Genomic DNA, 22,520 nt, shown 5'->3' on the forward strand with positions numbered 1-22,520 from the left:
ATGGTTGGAATTACTGAAAGATTATGATATTACTATCCTATATCATCTGGGTAAAGAAAATGTGGTTGCAGACGCCTTGAGTAGAAAGGCAGAGAGTATGGGTAGTTTGGCTTTCATTACAACAGAGGAGAGACCATTAGCTTTGGATATTCAATCCTTCGCTAACGGACTTGTGAGATTGGACATTTCAGAGCCCAGCCGAGTTCTTGCATGTGCTGTAGCCCAGTCTTCACTATTTGAACAGATCAAGGCTCGCCAGTATGATGATCCACACTTAATGGTTCTTCGAGAAATGATACTACGGGTTTGTGCCAAGGAAATTACTATTGGAGCGGATGGTGTTCTGAGACTCTAGGATCGTCTATGTGTTCCTCATGTGGATGGACTGAGGAAAAAGATCCTAGAGGAAGCACACAGTTCTCGGTATTCTATTCATCCAGGTGCTACGAAGATGTATCGTGACTTGAGGCAGCGTTATTGGTGGCGACAAATAAAAAAGGACATAGTTGAGTATGTAGCTAGGTGTTTGAATTGCCAGCAAGTTAAATACGAACACCAGAGGCCAGGTGGCCTACTTCAGCAGATGACTATACCAGAGTGGAAATGGGAACGCATCACTATGGACTTTGTAGTTGGGTTGCCACGGACCTTGCGGAAGTTTGATGCAGTTTGGGTCATTATTGACAGGTTGACCAAGTCGACACATTTTATTCCTGTTGTGACTAAGTATACTTCAGAAATGTTGGCCCAGATTTATATTCAGGAGATAGTTCGGTTGCATGGTGTGCCAATTTCTATCATATCAGATAGAGGCCCTCAGTTTACTTCACATTTCTGGAGAGCAGTACAGAGTGAATTGTTGACTCGTGTAGAGATCATCATAACTTTTCATCTGTAGACCGACGGGCAGTCTGAGCGGACAATTCACATTTTGGAGGATATGATTAGGGCATATGCGATTGACTTTGGAGGTCAGTGGGATCGTTTCTTGCCTTTGGCCGAGTTTGCTTATAATAACAGTTAACAATCCAGCACCGAGATGGCTCCATTTGAGGCTTTATATGGTCGGCGATGTCGTTCGCCCATCGGGTGGTTTGAGCACGGTGAGGCTAAGTTATATGGTACTGATTTGGTGAAGGATGCCTTGGAAAAGGTAAAGTTGATTCTGGAGCGACTTCGTACAGCACATTCCAGACAGAAGAGTTACGCGGATCAGAAAGCACTTGATTTATCATTTATGGCAGGTGAAAAAGTTCTCTTGAGAGTTTCGCCGATGAAGGGAATCATGAGATTTGGGAAAAAGGGGAAATTGAGCCCAAATTTTATAGGCCCATTTGAGGTGTTGAGACGAGTTGGGGAGGTTGCTTATGAGCTTGCATTGCCACCCAGTCTATCGGGTGTTCATCCGGTTTTCCATGTATCTATGCTCCGTATGTATCATGCCGACCTATCACATGTGTTAAACTTCAGTACAGTTTAGCTAGATAATAGCTTAGGTAATGAAGAGGAGCCAATTGCCATTGTTGATAAACAAGTTTGCTAGTTGAAGTCTAAGAGGATTTCTATAGTAAAAGTCCAGTGGAGGGGTCAACCAGTCGAGGAAGCGACTTGGGAGGGTGAGGCAAACATGCGGAGCAGATATCCACATGTATTCAGTACTTCAGGTATAATTCTAAACCCATTCAAGGATGAACGTTTGTTTAAGAGGTGGAGAATGTAATGACCCAACCGGTCATTTTGACTTTTAGAACCCCGTTCCCTAAAATAAAACTTCCCGTATGTGCTTTTAATGATTTATGACTTGCGGGGATGATTGGTTCGGGATTTGAAAGTGTTTGGGTTGAAATTGGAATATTTGGTTCCTTAAGTTGGCTTTAAAAGGCCAAGTTTGACTTCGGTTAACATTTGGAGAAAATGACCCCGGAATAGAAATTTGACGATTCCAACAGCTCCATATGGTGATTTTGGACTTAGGAGCTTCTTCAAAATTTTATTTGGAAGTCCGTAGTTAAATTATGCTTGAAATGGCTAAAATATGAATTTAAGTATGGAAGTTTGACCAGGGAGTTGACTTTTTGATATCGGGGTTGGAATCCAGTTCCAAAATTTTTCATAGCTCCGTTATGTCATTTATGACTTGTGTGCAAAATTTGAGGTCAATCAGAGTTGATTTGATAGGTTTCGACATCGAATGTAGAAGTTGGAAATTTTAAGTTTCATTAAGCTTGAATTGGAGAATAATTCGTGGTTGTAGTGTCGTTTTAGGTGATTTGAGGTTTCAAATAAGTTCGTATGATATTTTAGGACTTGTTGATATATTTGGTTGAGGTCCCCAGGGCATTGGGTGAGTTTCAGATGATTAACGGATCAAAAGTTGGACTTAAAAAGCTACTGCAATTTTTCCCTCTGCTGGATATTCTGGGCTGTGATCGAGCCCAGATATCGAGCCCAGGGTCGACTACCTGAGTCAAAGCCAGGGACGAGGCTAAGTATCGAATCCACGATCGAAGGTCCAGCTCGAGGGCCATGATCGAAGGCAAGGCTCGAGGGCCATGAACGAAGGCAAGGCTCGAGGGCCAGGATCGAGACCCAAGATCGAGGGTCACGATCGAAGGCACATCCTTGAGGCCATGATCGAGGCCATGACGGGAGTCCTAGGCTCGAGGCCATGACCGAATCCCAGGCTTGAGGGACACGATCGAGGCCATGACCGAATCCCAGGCTCGAGGGACACGATCGAAGCCACGATCGAGGCCTAATTCCAAAGGCTGCCTGGGCAGATTTATAAAAGAGGGCATTCGTCCCATTTGCCATTTTTGACGAACTTGAGCTTGAGCAGAGGCGACTGTTGACAGATTTTCAAGGGAAAAATATTGGGTTAAGTGATTTTAACCCGGATTTGGTCTACATATACAAGTATATCATTATTTTCACCATTAAGTAGTGTTTTGAGATTGAAATTTGGAAATTCTTTAGAAATCTCATAGAAAAGAATTTTTGAGATTTCGGTATCGATTCAGAGTCGGATTTCAGTGAAACTAGTATGGTTGGACTCGTAATTAAATGGGTTGTCGGATCTCGTAACTTTTTACGGATTTCGAGATGTGGTCCCCACGGATGAATTTTTAATTAATTTCGAGATTTTATTGAAAATGTATTTTCTTATAGAATTGATTTCTATAACTTTTAGTAATTGTATCGAATTATTTTTGGTTAGATTCGAGCCAATCGAAGTTGGATAATCGAGGAAAAGGCCTGCTAGTGGATTAAATTGGAACAAGACGAGGTAAGTCTCTTGTCTAATCATGTGAGGGGGAAATTACTCCATAGGTAATTAAGGTAATAATTGTTGCTAATTATGGGGGCTACGTACATACAAACGTGATGAGAGTCCGTACGTAGCTACTATTAATGCTAAAGTCCGGATAGTTTAGGACTCAAAACATGACATACATATATATATATATATATATATATATATATATATATATATATATATATATATATATATATATATATATATATATATTGTGAATTGTTAGATAAAAATATTAAAGGATGGAAATCTCATATACTTGCTTTTCTGTTTAAATTTATTAATTGTTAAGAGAAATTATTCTTCCTCCCAAATTTATCTTATAATAAATATACTCTCCTTCCGGACGTACATAAGAAAAATGTCCTTCTTTCGTGTGGAGTGGGCCGAACGCCTCGGCAGGATAGATGCATCTATGGATCGTGACGCAAATCCCTCGACAGTGTACACGACACTCTGGATCGGGCCGTACAACCTCGTCATAAATCGTGCTTAATAATAATAATAATCACATGATACTTGGACAGTTTATTGCAGCTTGTAAAGCTATTTGATAAATTGGAAATTTATTGAAATTGAATTGCAGCTTGTAAAGCTATTTGATAAATTGAAAATTTTATTGGAATTGAAGGATTTAATTAATAGATTGGAAATTGTTGCATTTGAATGATTTTTTTATATAATTATTTATGCTAATTGAATATCATTAGTGTTAACTCTGTGAATCATGCTTATTTGAATAGTTATAATTTATTCCATTTATTATTGTTGACCCTTAGTGAGTGTCAAAGTCGGCCATCTCGTCTCTACCACTTCGAGATTAGGCTTGATACTTACTGGGTACACGTTGTTTACGTACTCATGCTATACTTGCTGCACTTTTTGTGTAGGATCTGAGACAGATACTAGTGGAGGACCTATCATTGCACATCCTCGTTATCCAGGAGCGTAGTGGTGAGCTGCCTTTCTGAGCCGTCCTGCAGCTACTGGTGCTTCTTCTTGTATTTTTAATTCCATGTATTTTCATTTCAGACAGTATTTGGAGTTTTGTATAATCTACTAGATGCTCATACACTTGTGACACCGGTCTTGGCACACACATTGGTAGAATTTGGTATCTTATTATTTTTTTTGGATTTAAATTTTATCGATATATATTTATTTTATTAGTTGACTTGCCCAGCTGTAGTGTTGGGTGCCATCACGACCTATAGGTGAAATATGGGTCGTGACATAGTCGGTCATTAATTTTTTGAACAAATTCAATACCAAAATAATTATCATAAATTTAGTTATTTAGGAATTAAAAATTTAATATGGTTGATATGAAAGGATATAACAAAACTAAAGATACGACTACATCTAGCATTTTCAGCTAATATCATCATAAAGTATACTGAATTGTGCATAAATGCACAATTTAAGTTTAATTTCTATGCATAAAAATTTATGTTACATTTATAAGAATTTATGTAACTTTTATTAATTTTGTATACTAAATTGTGCATAAGTACATAATTTAAGTTTAATTTCTAAGCATAAACAAATATGTTACATTTAATAAAAAGTAACTAACTTTTATTAACTTTTTATGTATGTATGTCAATTTTTCATGTGTATTTAAAATGATAAAATTTAATTATAGTATTTATAAAATGATATTAGTTTGTAAATACCCGTATTGAAACTAAGCTAGCGTTTGGCCATGGATTCCCAATTTTATTTTGAATAATCTGATTTGGGTGAAGTTTGGTTTGAAGATGAAAATGTATTTGGACATCAGTTACATAAATATTTACCAAATATTTTATGTGATTTATTAGAATTTCTTACGAAAAAATGCACAAGTAATTTACATGCAGATTTAAAATCCTAGGTAATTTACACACGAATAAATAATCCCCAGTTACGTTACATGGGGATTTATAAAATTCGCAGGTAATAGTTATCCACGAAGGTTTTTTCATTGGATTTTTTTCGGAAGGAAAATCCTCATGAAACTTAATTTCCTGCGAATTTTTCTATATAATCCCCAGGAAAATTCCCATGTAATACGTGATTTTTTGTAGTGATCCTTTATAGTAACATTTCATTATAATGACTAAATTTCTTTGGAATCAATTTTTCAAGTTATGTTATAATATATATTTCTTTTAACAGCACTTTACTATAGCAACAAAAAAATATCAAAACAAATGAGTGTAAGGCCCAATAAAATTTCGCCAAGGAATTTAAGGTTTCGTGGTATCGAGGTAGGCTAATGTGTTTGAATATTGTTGAAAACGAGCCGCTGTACAGACTTTTTTGGGTTGTACAATGCATTGGGGAGTTGAAGAAAAATTATTGCCGCGGACCGCAGATCCGATGCGGAGTGGAACAAAAAAGGGGCAAATTTTGAAAACTATTTTTGTTGGCCACATAATTATTCTATTGGCCGCATAATGATTATGCTACTGCAAAATTGCATCATGGAATGGACTAGACCCAACCTAGAATTTGAAAATTATTTTGCGGTCATTCTGGTGGCCGCATAACCATTCTGCTGGCCACATATCTATTCTGCTGGCTACATATCTATTCTGCTACTACAGAATTGCACCACATAATTGACTTTGAGGGTGGTCATTTTTGAAAATTTTCTTACCCGACTCCATTTTGATTAATAACCTTTGAGACTCATTTTGGAGCATATATCCAATGTTTTAGAGAGAAGTGAGAGTATCTTAGAGAGAGAAGGAGAAGGTCTAGCATTCTAATTATCCATTCTTGCCCCAATCTTCAACTAAGAATTCATTCACTTCCCTTTACTCCATAGGGCCTTCTCTAATAGAGAAAAGCCTTCCATTTCCGCCAAATGACCCGGCCTCCCCTGGCTCTTCCACCGTCCGGGATGCCTCTTTACCCCTTGCATCTTCATCTTTTCTAAAGACCAGACCATTCTTCTGGATCTGCATTAGTCCCATTTCAGGTGCAAAGTCTTTCTGTCCAGGTGCAGGTAGTTTGCATCTTCACAGACATGTCTATTTCACTGAGCCTCTCTCCGAGACAGTGCCAAATCATGGAAGCCAGTCACTATTCCATCATCTATCCGGGTAAGTTTTTGTCCTACATCATCCATGCAAGTTTATTAAGGGTTTAAGTATGTTGTGGGGTTGAAAATAGGCCATGCATGTGCCAATAGGAGGTGGTATGTGGGGTTGTTAAACTTTATCGGGTAGTTTCTTATTGAAATTGGTTGAGGGAGGAAGGGATTACCATTGTAGATCTTTGTAATCAGTTTTGCATTATAGGTGTGTCACGACCCAAAATCCATTAAGGGTCGTGATGGCGCCTAACACTATTGTCAGGCAAGACAACAATTAAATGATTTACTTCATTGCTCATCTAGTATTTTTGAAATCATGATTTTTCTTCAACTAACTAGTAAGGAATACAATTTACAGAGTAAATGACAATATTCTTACAACTTTAATACAGAACAACCCAAAAGCATCCCCAAAACCCGGTGTCACAAGTGCATGAGCATTAACTAGGAAGTATGATAAAATATGACATCTGTCTAGAATAAAATATTAGATGGGGAAGATGTAAAATAACTCGGATGGAGACGTTGTGCGTGCTGCGAACTCGTAACGTGGAATGCAGCTCACCTGAGTCCCCGCAATAACTGTAACGCACCGGTCGGTCGTTTTGAGAATTTAAGTCTCGTTCGGCAGCATAAGGCCCTGAGCAACTTTTTATTATGTGTATTGACTTGCGTGGGTGGTTGAATTCAATTATCGGATGACTCGTGAGCGAATTGGCTTTCGGATTTTGTGATTTTTCCCCGATTCCGAGACGTGGGCCCGGATCGATGTTTTTAAACGCATTTCGAAATTTTTGTTAAAGTGTTGATTTCATTAATTAGATTAGTCTATTATAGTTGTATTTATGATATGTAATTAGTTTTGGCTATATTTGGGCCATTCGCACACGTGGCCATTCGCACACAAGGCGGGCATTTACTTTACTATTGCACACGTGGCAAGACAAGGTGGGCTATGTTAGGGATTGATTTGTGTTGACCTGGGGGCATGCTTGTTGTTGATATTTGTGTAGTGGTACACTTACCTGTGTGAGCTTTATCTTGTGAAAGTTGTGAGAAAACATTCTATGTGCTGTTCGTTCTTTTCCTTATGCTCACTAGCTGGCATGAACTATGTTAGGACACTTGCACAAGCATACACGTAGTTGAGCACTCTTATCGGTTAAGAAGTTTTCTTGATATTGTTGAGTATAGATGAACACCCGTGTTTACTTGCCTTCTATATAAGAATGACTCTATTTGGCACGTGAGTCGTCAGTGCGGTTATGAAGTGTAATGAGGGCACATGATGTCAAGTGTTAGGGTTTAGGTATTGGAACCCGTGAGTTGTGAATAGTATGAGGTTCGGTGCCTCGTGGAGTTTATTGACTAAAACCCGGTGTGAAAGATGTCATATAGTTGAGTTGTTACTTGTCCTTTTCTTTATCTGTGATTATCAGACTTAGGTTGTGTTTCCGTTCATTCTTCTATGTCATTATTATGGTGTTCCGCTGATAATTGTTGTTTTCCTTCCTTATTGCAATTACCGTATAAATTTCCACTTCGCGTTGTCTTTATGTAGATATCATACTCTGTTGTTTCTATACTTATACTTGTTCAGGTTATTTAGTCTAGTAGGTGTCTTGATTGTTCCTCGTCACTACTCCACTGAGGTTAGTCTTGATACTTGCTGGGTACCGCCGTGGTGTACCCATACTACACTTCTGCACATTTTTGTGCAGATCCAGATGTTTTGAAGTCAGTTGATCATTAGCTAGCTGTGTGGACTAGTGCTGTGGAGACTCAAGGTAAACTTGCTGCTGCATTCGCAGGCTTCAGAGTCACCTTCTGATTGTATTCACACTGTTTACTTTATTTCAAATAGTTGTATTTAGTAAATTGTAACAAACTCTTTAGAGCTTATGACTTGCACTACCGATTTTGAGAATTGTAAATTTTATAGAGATTTCTACTTCAAAAATAAAATTATTAGATGTTATTTAATTATTGTTGTTTTTCAGTAGACGTTAGGTTTACCTAGTCCCAAAGACTAGGTGCCATCATAATACCCAACGGAGGGAAAATTGTGTCGTGACAAGTTGGTATCAGAGCTCTAGATTCATAGGTGCTACGAGTCATAAGCGAGTTTAGTAGAGTCTTGCGAATCGGTACGGAGACGTCTGTATTTGTCTTCGAGAGGCTACAGAACTATTAAGACAGTTTGACTTCCTTCATTCCTATCGTACGAGTTCATTGGTCTCGAAGTTTGAACTTTTATCATTCCATTCTCTCACGGATGGTGAGGACACGAGTTGCAGTTGCTGATGACGTTACCCCCAGAGCAGATGTTGCTAGGGACAGAGGCAGAGGCCGACGAGGAGCACGTGCCGCATCTAGGGCACCTACCAGAGCAGCAGTTGAGGAGCCGCTAGTAGTTCCAGTTTGGGAGAAGGTACGGGAGGTGCCTGCTATTACCCCCAAACTTCAGGAGACCTTAGCATAGTTCCTGCGCATGTTTGGTACATTGGCTCAAGCGGGGTGATTCCGGTTGTATCAAACATTTCATAGACCTGGGGAGGAGCTCAGACTCCCGCCTCCCACACTCCAGAGCAGCGAGTTCATGTTGGTCAGGTTCCAGGTGTCATGGCCACATAGCCTGTGGTCCTAGTTCTGCCCGTGGTTAGGGCAGCAACATCTGAAGAAGAACAGCTTAGAGTTGAGAGGTACAAGAAGTATCACCCTCCTACCTTAAGTGGATTGGCGACATATGATGCCTTTGATTTTCTGGAGAAGTGTCACCGCATTCTCCGTACTATGGGTATTTTGGAGATGAGCGAGGTTGCTTTTACTACGTTCCAGCTTAGGGGAGTGGCTTATCAGTGGTGGCGAGCGCATGCGTTGGGTAGCCCGGCCGAGTCAGCTTTACTTACATGGGTTCGGTTTTCAGAGATATTCCTGAGAGATTTTATACCTCAGTCCCTTCGAGATGCATGGCGTACGGAGTTTGAGTAGCTGCGCCAGGGCACTATGTCAGTGTCAGAGTATGCCGTTAGATTCAGTGATTTGGCTAGACATGCGCCTCCTTTGGTCGCAACAGTTAGAGAGCATGTCCGTAGATTCATTGAGGGGCTCAAGCATGATACTCGGTTCAGCATGGCTCAGGAGTTAGAGTCGGATGTTTCGTTTCAGCAGGTAGTAGGGATCGCTCGCCGAGTAGAGGGCATGTGGGATCAGGAGAGAGGAGACAGGCGGGGCCGTGAGAGAGAGGACAGGCTAGGTTAGGAGAGAGAGGACAGGGAGGCGAGGAGGCCTCGTAGACCAGAGATATCTACTGGTCCTTATTTTGGAGGCAGGGTACGACATGGTAAAGGTTTTGTGGGTCAGCCAGTTCAGTTTGCACTTCAGGCTTCGCACAGTATTTCAGGTGCTCATGGGTCTCAGATTACCCGTACCGCACAGTTCCCACAGCCATATCAGCAGAGAGGTTGCTTTGAGTGTGGAGATACCAGCCACAGGGTGAGAGATTGTCCTAGACTCCGGACAGGTGTGTCACAGTGGAGTATTTAGGCGAGTAGAGGGCGCCCAAGAGGGGAAGGCCGGACCCGTTGATGTGTTTCATATAGTAGGCTTGAGGCCACTATGCCAGATGATGTCATACAGGTATGATTTTGATTTGTTATAGAGGGGCACCATTCGTATTTTGATTCGGTTTTGCTTATCGGGGTGAGTCCCCTATTTGTTGTCCCACATATGGGTGAGTTCATGACCTAGTATTAAGTTTATGTGTTTTCCCTTGTTGGGAGATTCTATGAGTGATAGCCGTGTTTATCAATGTTTTAATTCATTATTGAAAGTTACGAGATGAGAAGTGAAATTGTGTTGTCTATTATGGCAGGTTTGATGTGATTCTTGAGTAATTTGGTTACGATTTGTGATTTGATACTCTACCGGGGTGAGCGTTTAGTAAGTGTTGTGATTTTATTAGCAGAATTGAGTTAGTGGAAAATTTCAATTGGTATGATGTGTATTCGACTTGTGATTCAGAGTTCAGGGTGAGACCCTCGCGATTCCATGTGATTTGATATGTTTGAGCCGGGCTGCGTGCCGCGGTGGAAGTTATATCAGGATGAGATCCTTGTGATTTGTTCATATACTTTAATTTTTCCTTTTAAATTGATTTGTAGGATGGTAATCATAGAGAGTTGTGCCTGTCAGGCATTGTTTGATATTTCTCTTATGTGGTTCTCTTTACATATTCAGTCATTTTTCGTTCTGTGTTTCTTGAGTTTTAGCTTGCGGGGTATGTGCCCGGTGGTGTTAGTTGTGACTTGTTGATCCTGTTATATATTTATGAGGTCTTCATGTTTCTTGCATCATTGTCAGCATTGTGGATGTTTAAAACGGGTTGCTAACGGATATGAGGCTAATTGGCAGTGCTAGTTTTGATTACGGGCAGCTATTGTGATCAGAAATATTATTATGGGCCTATGTGTGGTGTGTCATATTGGGTGGTCGTACCTTGTGGGTGTATGCATGAGTTGTTACAGTTGGTTGAGACTGATACCGAGTATGGATTTAGAATCGGGTCGTTTGGAGATGAATGAAAGGTGAGAATTTTGACTCTAAGGCTTATCGGTGTTGGTAGAAAGGATAAATTACAGTTGAGATAGTGTCATCAGGCTTATGCGGATTAGGGTGAAGTGGAGTCACCCATAGGTGTATGTTTGATATGTGCTTTCAATGATTTGAAGACTTCGAGGCGATTCTTGGCACGTTCGAGGACGAACGTTTGTTTAAGAGGGGAAGGATGTAACGACCCGGTCGGTCGTTTTGAGAATTTAAGTCCCGTTCGGCGGCATAAGGCCCTGAGCAGCTTCGTATTATGTGTATTGACTTACGTGCGTGGTTGAATTCAATTACCGGATGACTCGTGAGTGAATGGGCTTTCGGATTGTGTGATTTTTGCCCGATTCCGAGACGTGGGCCTCGGTCTACGTTTTAGGACGGATTTCGGAATTTTTGTTAAAGTCTTGATTTCATTAATTAGATTAGTCTATTATAGTTGTATTTATGATATGTAATTAGTTTTTGCTATATTTGGGCCATTCACGAGTCGGATAATCGAGGAAAAGGCATTGTTACCGGTTGATTGAGCTTGGTTCGAGGTAAGTATCTTGCCTAACTTCGTGTGGGGGAACTACCCCTTAGGATTTGAGTCTCTATGATAATTGTCGCTCGTGTAGGCGAGGTGACGAGTGCGTGCCCGTACTTATTTGTGAAAAATTTGGCCTTTTAGGGTTCTTAGGTCCTTGTATTCACTGAATATGCAGTTGTTCTCGTTATGATTATGTTTCTTAATTACTAGTTTCACTTCTACCTGCTTTTATTATAATTAATTACTTCATGATCCACTCTTGTTGTTTATTTGATTTATCTGTGCCTTAACTGAAATTGTTATCTCTTCTATTGTCATGTTATCTTTCCCCTGACTGCTTATCTTTATTTGAAGTTATAATTATCTCTTCTGTAATTGTTCATCCTTAATTGAGACTATGATTATCTTTCTGCTGCTTATCGTTAATTAACTTTGTTGTGTCTCTTTCGTAATATCCTGACCTTAAAAGAAGTTTAGATATCCTATATCTTAGTTGACTTGTCCTTATTTGGGATCATTCGACTTGTGTTAGCTTCCTTATTGTTGAACTGTACATTGCGGGCCGTTGTTACTTATTATTTCCTCCCTTGTTGAGCTGTTCTTATTATGACTAGCATTCTCTATTGTGTCTACTCCTTGTGAATTAGTTTCCTCCGTTTCTTTGAGTTCTGGAAATTTTGAGTTGATTTATTTGTCGTACCCTTGTATTAGTGTTATTGTTGCTGTTATACTTGTTGTTTTTGCATATTTACTTTGGGACTACGAGGCGGTATCTCGGGAGATCCCCCATGTATTGCATATTTAATTTTGGGACTACGAGGCGGTACCTCGGGAGATCCCCTGTTGAGCATTAACTTTTTGGATTACGAGACGGTATCTCGGGAGTGCGCTTTGTTGACATCTCTTTCTTATGGGGTTGCATGAGGTTTCTGTCGTACTATTGTTACTATTGATATTTGCACATGCAGCGTGACAAGGCAGGATATATATATGTGGGTTGCGCATGTGGCGAGACAAGGTGGGGATATTATTATACACGTGTGGCGAGACAAGGCGGGCATTTACTTTACTATTGCACGTGTGGCGAGACAAGGTGGGCTATGTTAGGGATTGATTTATGATGATTTGTGATATCCTGGGGGCATTCTTGTTGTTGATATTTGTGTAGTGGTACACTTACCCGTGTGAGCTTTATCTTGTGAAAGTTGTGAGAAAACATTCTACGTGTTGTCCGTTCTTTTCCTTATGCTCACTAGCTGGCATGAACTATGTTAGGACACTTGCACAAGCATACACGTAGTTGAGCACTCTTATCGGTTAAGAAGTTTTCTTGATATTGTTGAGTATAAATGAACACCCGTGTTCACTTTCCTTCTTTGTGAGAATGGCTCTATTTGGCACGTGAGTCGTCAGTGCGGTTATGAAGTGTAATGAGGGAACATGATGCCAAGTGTTAGGGTTCAGGTATTGGAACCTGTGAGTTGTGAATAGTATGAGGTTCAGTACCTCGTGGAGTTTATTGAGTAAAACATGGTGTGAAAGATGTCGTATAGTTGACTTGTTACTTGTCCTTTTCTTTATCTATGATTATTGGACTTAGGCTGTGTTTCTGTTCATTCTTCTATGTCATTATTATGGTGTTCCGCTGATATTTGTTGTTTTCCTTCCTTATTTTAATTACCGTATTAATTGCCACTTCGCGTAGTCTTTATGTAGATATCATACTATGTTGTTTCTATACTTATACTTGTTCAGGTTATTTTGTCCAGTATGTGTCTTGACTGTTCCTCGTCACTACTCCATTGAGGTTAGTCTTGATACTTGCTGGGTACCGCCGTGGTGTACTCATACTACACTTCTGCACATTTTTGTGCAGATCCAGGTATTTCGAAGTCAGTTGATCATTAGCTAGCTGTGTGGACTGTTGCTATGGAGACTCAAGGTAAACCTGCCGCTGCGTTCGCAAGCTTCGGAGTCACCTTCTGATTGTATTCATACTGTTTACTTTATTACAAACAGTTGTATTTAGTAAATTGTAACAACTCCTGTAGAGCTTATGACTTGTACTATCGATTTTGGGAATTGTAAATTTTATAGACATTTCTACTTCTAAAAGAAAATTGTTAGATGTTATTTAATTATTGTTCTTATTCAGTAAACGTTAGGCTTACGTAGTCCCTAAGACTAGGTGTCATCACGATACCCAACGAAGGAGAAATTGGGTCGTGACAATAACCGTGCCCCTGCGCCCATAGGGCTACTAGACATAAATGCACCTGCACAAAAACATGTGCAGCAAGTGTATTATGAGTACGTAAATGAACGCGTACCCAGTAAGGATCCAGTCTAACCTCGAAGAAGTAGTGATGAGGGGTCGACTCCGACACTTACTATGGGCTAACAATAAAATATCGATAATATAATTAAGCATGGATTGTATAGAACGGCCTTAAACTCAATAACATGAAGTAAGTAAATGATTCTTTTGTTAATAGGAAATTTCAAAATTTATTTTCATCATTTAACATTTTGTATCTCAGGCCAATGAAGCAATATCAATTGTTATAAATTCCAAAGCAACCAATTCAATCATGCGCAAATCATGCCGAGGTCGTACGGCCCAATCCAACATAAATATTTAAACTGTGAACTACCAAGGGTCGAACGGCGCGAATCATAGTGCATCTATCTGCTACCGAAGCGTTCGGTCCACTCCACAAAAGAGAAAATACATTTAAAACACCCAATTCAAGATTTATTTAAGGGGCAATTATTCAAGGAAATACCAATTCTCATTGAGGGTGAAGAAAATGAAGTTTAACCTTTTACAGTTCCTTTATCAAGTTTCAATATGATTCAAGCAATTAAATTAACAAGTAGGTTGCAAACATCGCAAGTATAACATGATTTGGGTCCTAGACTACCTAGACATAAGCTTAATAGTAGCTACGCACAGACTCTCGTCACCTCGTGCGTACCTAGCCCCCCACAATAGAAGCACACATTAAATCGATTCACCTATGGGGTTAATTCCCTCTTACAAGGTTAGAAAAGAGACTTACATCGCTCCGAAGTTCCATAACTGCCTGTAAAGCCTTTCCAACAACTCAAACCGATGCTTATCGCTCCAAAACTAGTCAATAAATGTACAAATTCATAAATATATACTCTAATACTCATTATAATTCAATTTACAACAATTACCAACTCCGCTCAAAAGGTCGATAAAAATCACCCTCGTGCTCGAATTCCGAAAGTTTTCGGAGATAATGCTCACCCATAACACTACGAACTCAAATATACGATTTATTCCAAATTGCATGTCCAATTTCGTGATCAAAATCCAAAAATACCAATTTCTAGGTTTTTCTTCAAAATCCCAAAATTCCTACCAATTTCCATGTTTAAATCCATAGATAAACCAAGTATTTAACTTGCAATAGATGGGAATCACTTACCTCATGAAGGATGACAAAATGACACTCCAAAAACGCCCCCAAGGCTGACTCCAAAGAGAGAAAAGAGGTGAAATAAGCCAAAACCCGATTTGGCTGACTTATGTATTTTGCCCAGGCGACCTCCACACCTGCGCTCATTGGACCGCTTCTGTGGTTCCGCAGGTGCGGCAGAATATTCCGCTTCTGTGGAAGTCCCCTAGCTGCCCAGCTTTCTTCTGCGCTAAAATCCCCGCAGGTGCGCATCCGCTTCTGCGGCAAATCGTCCGCACCTATGAACACAGTCCCCCACTCCCTTTTTGCTTCTGCGACCCCCTGGCCGCTTTTGCGGCTCTGCACCTGCGTCCAAAACCTCGCAGGTGTGGTTACACCAGATGACAGCAGCTCCAGCATTCCTTCAAGCCCAAACTCGATCCGTTTACCATCCGGTATACACCCGAGGCCCTCGGGACCTCAACCACTTATACCAACACGCCTTAAAACACAATATGAACTTAGTCGAGCCTTCAACTCATATCAATTAGCGTTAAAAACACGAATCACCTTCCAATTCAAACTTAATGGACTTTGAAACTTTAAACTTTTACAATCGATGCCGAAAACTATCAAATCACGTCCGATTGATCTCAAATTTTGCATAGAAGTCATAATTGACATTACGGACCTACTCCCACTTCCAAAATCGTAATCCGACCCCGATATCAAAAAGTCCATTCCGGGCCAAACTTCTCAAAATTATCCAAATTCCTAACTTTTGCCAAATGATTTGATCATCATGTTACCTAGTCGACCCCTCTGTTTACGAAAGGAATGAATAGTTTCTTGTACAGGGATTGCATTATCTACTGTTCGATGCCCCGTAATGAAACTACTTTGAGTGGGGTTGATGAGTTTAGACAGTAGAAGTCGAATACGGTGTACGATGAGTTTAGTAATGATTTTATGAATGGTGTTACAAAGACTGATAGGTCGATATTGGTGAATTTGGGTGAGGACCTCCAAATCCACTTCCGGACGCGCTCCTAAGGCCAGAATCATCATACAGAGCTATTCCCAAACTCAGAATCCCAAACGGACATCAATAATATTGAAATGCACTTCAACCCAAATTTATGCAACTCTCCAAAAGGCAACTATCCACAATAGGCGCCGAAATGCTCCTGGGTCATCCAAAAACCCGATATGGACATACGCCCAAGTCTAAAATCATCATACGAACTTGTTGGAACCTTCAAATACCAATTCCGAGGTCGTTTACTCAAAATCAACCCTTAGTCAACTCCTCCAACTTAATGCTTCTGAAATTAGAATTTTCTATCCAAATCAACTCCGAATTTCCCGAATTTCAGTTTCGACCACACGTACAAGTCATAATACCCGAAGTGAAGCTACTCATGGCCTCAAACTGCCGAATGACGCGCTAGAGCTCAAAACGATCAGTCGGGTCGTTACATTCTCTCCCACTTAAACATACATTCGTCCTCGAACGTGCTAAGAACGGTTCGGAGCTGTCCAAAATTACTGTTTAACACCTCGTGCACCTTACCGTGCTAACGCAACCTAGTTGAGAACATTAGCTCGAGCCAATCTGAAGATTTTCCCTTTTATTTAGTCAAGTAAGTCTTAGAGTCAAATTCCAACATCCAGAATTCTCCACCAGGCCTGTTTCCAACATACGAACACCGTATCAATCACTACACACTGCACCAAACACGATTGTATACCCTTACTGAATTCTTACAATGTACTGCATAACTCACATGACCATAACAACATCCTCCGATAACAATAGCCAAAATTCCACGAATCTGATGCCCACAACACACCTCATGATACTTTATGTTCCACCTCTTGCAATGCTGCCACGACGGAAGAGATGTGTAGAAATTCATAATCAACTGCCGAGTCAACAAATCATTGTGTTTCTCCTCTTGACAAGAACCATTACGGCATTATGAACCAAATAACGATATTTGCTCTTTAATATGCTTCATATAAATCTGATTGCACTGATCCTAGGTCCAAAACCAGTACAAGTCATTCCGGCAATAAGCCACCACAAACACTACCAAAGGTCTCATATGATGCCATCATATGCCAACATGTCACAAATTTGAATGTGATACATAAGGAAACAAACTCTGGAAGGAACTACTCAACCCACGTGACTAATTGAACTACTGAAAGGATGTTATGAACCTTCCTCAGAAAGAGAGAAACAAAACACACAAGAATAGATATGGGGAACTGTACTCACATCACACTGTTGCGGCGTGCAACCCGATCCACACATGATACCGTTATGGTGTGTAACCCGATCCAATCATGATACCCGTGGCGGCATGCCACCGATCCAAACAACGTACCCGTGGCGGCGTGCCACCCGATCCACACATAATAATCTAAAGAAAATACACCTCGATCCATAACTCTCATACTCACGAAATGCCCGAATATCAACCATAAGCACGCCAACTGCACAATACCATCCCTGGGGAGACAACTAGCGGCATACACTACAAAACCCAAGCACGACTAAGGTGCACTGAATGACCTGCATCTTGAGAGCCATCCTGCTCATATAACACTGCAAGCTACATAGGACCACCACACATGTGCGAATAATCAAGCCGTCTCACAACTCACACAACACAATAGAGTATTATATGAAGTAGCTGACAACGAAAATAACATCCAACGCCTGAATACTCCTCCATAAGGAATGATATGCTGAATGAACACACCCAGGCTGGTGTAGAGTACATATCCATATTTGGACCCATCAACGGACCCCAAACCGATTCTGATCATACCATGCTTGGGCAAATACCCTTTCAAGGATCCACAATGAACCTTTTCCCCGCGACACACAAGAACAACCATCGAATCTGGAACAAACTTCCACAATTCACAATCAACCGAATAGAGCGCCTTTCAGACCTAAACTCTCACATTAGCGATAGTACCAAAATCTCCATACGTAGTTTCAATCTTTAATCAAGCAAGTGACTACACGTCACACTTATACAATCTTCCCATGGGATATGCTCCCACGACCTTCTGCACCAGGTAACAAGTCTGCACATCCATACCACCGACCACACTAAAGTTGTAAGGCAATTCAAGAATCCGCAAATCAGTACACAAAGCCTCTTACCCACGACACCGATCTCAGGTGACGCTGAAGACAATTCCATCTTACTCTAAACATCTGAAACCTTTCTTGCTCATCCACGCTCATGATATTTTTGTAAACACCGAACCGCAACCTTGATCCTCAGCTTCCAATTTCCCATGCTTCTCACTGCACCTAACGTGCCAATACGCGAGAGTACATGAATTCCATAATAACCCATGATCCAGTAATAGAATAAACACTCCATCATATAACAACCTTTCACTTAACTCATTTCAGGAGAACCATTGCAACACACGATCGAATTCTCATAACTGCAGAAAATACAACCCCAAGTAGTGGTCTAAACCACCATAACTCTTCCGAGATCCATCTACACATAACATGCCATAATAATCGAATACTTCCGAATAAATCAAATTATGGCGAACGTCAAGCCTCCCACGTACCGCCACAATCGCATGTACCACTTACACGCTGAAGGAACTGATCATTGCCACCATCATGCCAATCCAACCATTGCTAACCGATCCGATTGCTTCTAATTTACTCGGGACTTGCCCTAGTAATTTAATGGCTCTATTCGAAACATAGGAACCCCAATCTGCACTCATCCGGAGTGACCTAATTTCTCGAGACCACATTGTCTCAAAACCCACGAACCATCTCATACCTTCCTTGTGCGCATATTCATATCTTCAACTGGTACACCAATTCTGATATTTCCTTTATGAATCTGAAGTTATCTTCTTCCATTCCTCCAGTGCTACACAGCAAACCGATGATAACATAGAACAGTCCAAGGCCCTTTTTGTAATCCGCTGCAATGCTCGATACTTAACCATACTACAGACTCGAAATCCTTAGGCACCACACGTTACATTTTTGAATCCACTAGGACCATTGTTGAGAGTCACCCACTTTGTCTTGTTCCCAAATATGATCAAACTCCAAGGCCCTACTAGCACATGAACACCATCTCGAAGAAGCACCCGACTGAATCACCTTTCTTGTACATCACATCTACACGAAGCATAAATCATGAGTCTTCCCAATGCCTGAACTTGAATTGATAAGGCCAATTGTAGCACACATTCCTCAAATCCTTTGCTCAAATCACCACTGATTTTCTCTTTCCTTAGTCGTAATAACCCACCAATATGCCGATAACCAGAAACCTCATAATTAGACAACTATGCAATCCAATCGTAGGCAGTGGTGCTCTCCCATTTAGCTTGAAGCTACTATTACATGACCCTGGAACCTACCAGGATTCATTCTTCCTCCCTGACATGACCTCGCGCAATCGACCCGCCAAATTCCTCGAAATCTTCCTGTTAACCATTTTATGAACACTCTGAATCCCTAGCCGCATTCACATGTTCGACCTCATACCGGGTAGCCAGTAGAATTCTTTGCAGAAGCTTCGTCAACACCACACAACCGTTAACCTGCTCACCGGAGATAACCCACCTATGGAAATTCCATGCCGACATCTTCCAACAACGCTGCACTGAGTACAATTACCACGAAACCAATAAACCATCCTGTGCCCGTGCCCATTCACCAGTTGTACAAGTTCGTTCACTCCTAATGGACATCAACTAAAGGTTTGACAATACATTCCAATCCAAAGTCATGTTGTATCCTTCTTCATACCATGCAACTCCTTTCCGTCGTATCCAACCCTTCTCTGTATAGCAGCCAATATTCCAAATTAAGTTTGTAGACTTAGTCACTGTCCACCATGAGTTCCAAATCACTCTTGACTTTCCTCAACGCGTGTATCTATCCTACCACAGAACCCATATGATACTCTGTCACTCTCCCACATTGGTTAAACCCTCTCCTTTAAGCAAATACTCGACTTCTGCTTCTCACACTTGGCCTTCTAGAAACTTAACCGCGACAAGACACCTCCCACATGTCTTTCCTCATCCTCCGCTGCCCAGCTGTTTCCTTAAATCAAAATCCATCTCTATAGAACTTGAACCAATAGATCGCTACCAGCTTTAAACCTCTCCAAAGATCATCTTTCTCGATCCATCAACACTAGGACATTTGATCCTAAACCACTGCACACTGCGATCTCTGACAACCGCTTCCCCGACACCATTTCACAATACCCTGCCCCAAAGGCGAATTGAAGAAGACCATAACACCGGCAAACTTAACACATTCAATCAAGGATGACGACACCACATCATATATGAAAATTCCACCACGCTCGAAAATACCAAGTCTTGTTTCTCCATCAACTCAGACATCAACATCCTTAGTCCGATTGCTTTTCCTCCACTGGAAATAAAACACTGAACCTCTGAATCATGCACTGAGAAAAATCCCCTTTCAAGACGTTCTCTGCCCCGACGCATAGACAAGCATCCTACCATTTCATTAATATTGTGCGATAACAACTCATGAACATTATAGCAATCTGTGCATAGCCTCAAGACCATCGAAAATACAGCTACTGGGTTGAAATGACAGAACATCCTTCCGCAAGGCGACGACATTAACCCAATCGAATACGCAGGGAGAAACATCCTGCACCACCTCTGCAGTACCATTAAAATTTCTCGATTCCCAATTGATAACAAGCGCTTCACGTCGCATAAAATTGAATAGGAATGAAATGAAGGCATAAGCTTCAAAGGAACCAAGCCGCACAATGAGGAATCAAGAAGGGAAGTGCTCCTAACAACCATGTAGCCTCTCGAAGATAAGTACAGACGTCTCCGCAACGATCCGCATGACTCTACTAGACTTGCTCATGACTCGTGAGACCTAATGAACCTAGTGCTCTGATACCATATTGTCACGACCCAAAATCCATTAAAGGTTCTGATGGCGCCTAACATTGCTGTCAGGTAAGCCAACAATTAAATGATTTACTTCATTGCTCATCTAGTATTTTTGAAATCATGATTTTTCTTCAATTAAATAGTAAGGAATAAAATTTACAGAGTAAATGACATTATTCTTACAACTTTAATACAGAATAACCCAAAAGCATCCCCAAAACCCGGTGTCACAATTTCATGAGCATTAACTAGGAAGTATGATAAAATACGACATCTGTCTAGAATACAAAATTAGACAGGGAAGATGTAAAATAACTCAGATGGAGACTCTGTGCATGCTGCTGACTCGAAACATGGAATGCAGCTCACCTGAGTCCCCACAATAATTGTGCCTCTGCGCCCATAGGGCCGCTAAACATAAGTGCACCTGCACAAAATAATGTGCAGCAAGTGTAGTATGAGTACGTAAATGAACGCGTACCCAGTAAGTATCCAGTCTAAACTCGAAGAAGTAGTGACGAGGGGTCGACTCCGACACTTACTATGGGCTAACAATAAAATATCGATAATATAATTAAGCATGGATTGTATAGAACGGCCTTAAACTCAATAACGTGAAGTAAGTAAATGATTCTTTTGTTAATAGGAAATTTCAAAATTTATTTTCATCATCTAACATTTTGTATCTCAGGCCAATGAAGCAATAACAATTATTATAAATTCCAAAGCAACCAATTCAATCATGCGCAAATCATGCCGAGGTCGTATGGCCCAATCCAACAGAAATATTTAAACTGTGCACTACCGAGGGTCGAACGACGCAAACCATAGGTGCATCTATCTGCTACCGAGGCATTCGGCCCACTCTACAAAAGATAAAATACATTTAGAAAAATCACCAAATTCCGAGCTCTCAAGTTCAAAAATGAAGAATGAAATCAAACCCTCGAATTTCTCTTTCCTTCCCAGGCGTGACCGCACCTGCGACATAAATAGCCGCTTATGTGCAACCGCTTTTGCGGCTAAAACTAAGCACCTGCAAAGTTCCATTAAACTTTTAGGCTCACACCTGTGCAGATCCATCCGCACCCGCGGACGCGCATCTGCGCTCATCCGTCCACTTCTGCGGAAACTTGGCCAACTCAGCTTCCTTCTCCATTCCGCTTCCGCGATCACCCTTTCGCAGATGCGGCTCCACTTCTGCGGCTTACCCGTCGCACCTGCGATTACTGGAACTCATGACCAAAAGAGCACCTACGCCCTTAACTCCGCATGTGCAAGTCCGCACTTGCGGTCTCCCTTCCGCAGGTGCGAAAACACCAGAACCAGAAAATCTTCAGCAATTGCATAAGTCCAATTTTTCCATCCGTTAGGCACTCGAATCTCACCCGAGGCCCTCGGGGCCTCAACCAAACATACCTACCAGTCCTAAACCACCATACGAACTTAGTCAAGCCCTCAAATCACATCAAACAATGGTAAAATTATGAACCACCCTCCAATTCAAACTTAAGGAACTTGAAACTTTAAATTTCTACAACCGATGCCGAAACCTAGCAAATCACGACCGAATGACCCCAGATTTTGCAC

Source organism: Nicotiana tabacum, chromosome 13, assembly GCF_000715075.1.
Source record: "Nicotiana tabacum cultivar K326 chromosome 13, ASM71507v2, whole genome shotgun sequence".
Lineage (NCBI taxonomy): Eukaryota > Viridiplantae > Streptophyta > Magnoliopsida > Solanales > Solanaceae > Nicotiana > Nicotiana tabacum.